This window comes from Danio rerio, chromosome 6, assembly GCF_049306965.1.
Source record: "Danio rerio strain Tuebingen ecotype United States chromosome 6, GRCz12tu, whole genome shotgun sequence".
Classification (NCBI taxonomy): Eukaryota; Metazoa; Chordata; class Actinopteri; order Cypriniformes; family Danionidae; genus Danio; species Danio rerio.
In genome coordinates this window covers 2,802,414-2,805,000 of record NC_133181.1, presented here as the reverse complement: position 1 = coordinate 2,805,000, position 2,587 = coordinate 2,802,414, and positions in this window count along the sequence as shown.

Genomic DNA, 2,587 nt, shown 5'->3' with positions numbered 1-2,587 from the left:
CCTTTTGTGTTTTATGTGATTTTAACCAGTTTTAGCTTGATTATTTATTTTTTGCCAAAAAATGTGCATTTCTTGTTTTGTGTGATTTACAGCCAATATTTTGAAGCTTGAAAAAGAGCAGTGTGCACATTCTTCAAAATATCCTCCTTTGTGTTTTATGCCAATTTTAGGTGTTTTTTACAGGGAAAAGAGCTGCATACACAATATTCTCAGTATCTCTTTTGCAAAAGTGGTGCTCAATGTTTTGTTGATTTTGATGTAATGATTTTGCAGTTTTAGGTGTGTTTGTATCTGCTGGTGTTGTATGCTTTTTAATTTTTGCAAATATCATAATTTATCAGAGATTAAAGTCATTTAAAGGTGATATTTCAAAGGTTTTGTACATTTTAGGTGATTCTGTGTATCTGTTTTTGTATTTCGGTGTTATATAAGCAAATTTATTTAATATTTTTTGGTTTTGTTTTTTTTTTGTCTCATCATTTTTAAGTTTCTGTCATTTTGGAGCTTAATTTTATTACATGGAAACTAACAGTTCCTCAAACCCCTCAAATTTTCCCATTTGTTCATTTTATGTGCTCTTTTTTCCCTTGTTGGTGATACATCAGAATTTTGTTGTGATTTTATTTTATTTTTTGATACTGGACTTTATTAAATGCAAAAGAGCAGCATGAACATTTTTCACACTCTCTCTTTTTAAGTTGATCAATGTTACAGAGTTTTTCAGATTTCTTTGTGCGGCTTTTTTTATTTTGCCTCTGTAATTTTTTTATTTTTGTCATGTTGGAGTTTGATTTTATTACACTGAAACCAACAGTTGTAAAAAACAGAAAATAAAAAAGCAGCATGCACATTCTTCACACTCTCTCTTTTTAAATAGCATCAAATAGAACGCATAACGGTTTGGAATGACAGTTAAATAAATGATTATCTGTGACGTTTGCATGAATTATTCCCTAAACAAGAGCTTAATAAAACAGTCCCCGAACTCCTCCGCGAAATGAATGTGCGTTATCGTCAGTGTCATCATGGTAGTGTCAATCAATGCTACAGCAACAAACAGGCTTAGCTATGAGAACCAAACGGCTGTACTTAACCCACCGCTTCTGCCTGGGTTTTAGCTATCAGAGACCCGTTTCACATCTTCCTCACCAACGTTAAAAACACGGTCAAGATGCCAACACTTTAGCTTAGGATTCAGAAATTAAAAAAGGGTTTGCTATTTACATTTCCATACTTTTAAAAAATAGACTATGTACAGTAGCTTTAATCAACCGTCGTGGAGGAGGAGGAGGAAATCTAACGGCAATAAAAAAATAAGGACATTATGAAGGATCTACAAGCTAAAATAAATAGTTATCTCCGTACCATTCAGTAGTAAGAATAAATGTGTGTGTGTGTGTGTGTGTGTGTGTGTGTGTGTGTGTGTGCCAGTGTGTGAATCTAAAATCAAGATGGCTATAATCCACATCACACTCACACTCAAAACCTCTGGAATAAAGTGCAAATAAGGTTGCTTTGCTAACAGCTTATGAAAACACTGGCTAATGAAGGGAAATGCGCCCGTTCTCGCCTCCACACTGGACTTCAGATCTAGTTAAAGGGATTGTTCAGACAAATATTCCGTCATTAAATACTCAGACTTGTGTCATAATGAGACTTTTGTTCATGTTTGAACACAAATGAAGATATTTTAGATGATATGCCGGAGCTCTCTTATCCACCATAGACAGCAAGGATCGATTTGAGTTCAGAATTGAACCAAAAACATCCTTAAAAAGTACTTTAGAATACTTTTGTGGGCAAAAATAACCACTTTATTCACCAATATCTTCTCTTCAGGATTTCTAGATGATTTTGTTGCCATCTCTGGTGCCTTTTTGTTTATGCTTTTTATTTGTTAATTTTTGTGGCTAGAAAAGAACAGCATGCACATTCTTCTCAATATCTCCTTTTGGCCAACTTTTTTTTTTTGGGGGGGGGGGGGTGTAGGCTAGATGATTTTGTAGTAACTTTTTGTCAGGTTTTGGAGCCTTTTTGTTTATTTGTTTTTTATTTGTTTATTTTTGTGGCTGGAAAAGAACAGCATGCACATTCTTCTCAATATCTCCTTTTGGCCAATCTTTTTTTGTGTGTGTTATGGAATGGTGGGGTGGGGTTATATTTTGGGCTAGATGATTATGTTGTAATTTTTGGTGCCTTTTTGTTTATTTGTTTATTTTTGTGGCTGGAAAAGAACAGCATGCAGATTCTTCCCAATATCTCCTTCAGTCCATTTTTTTGGGTGATAGTTTTGATAATTTTTTGGGGTATTAGTTTGGACATTTTAGATGACTTTGTTGTCATTTTTAGGAAAGTTTTTGTAATTATCATAATATTTCTATTCTACTAAATGGAAAATTAATTTTTTATTTAATTTTAAAGTAATTTCAAAATGTTAATTTTTTTATATGGATGGGGGGGGGGGGGGGGGGGGGGGGGCTTGCCGTCTATGAAGGATAAGAGAGCGCCAGCATTTCATCTAAATTCTCTTTGTATGAAAGTATTTTAGTTCTGAAGATAAATCAGGGTCTCGCAGGCTTAAAATGGC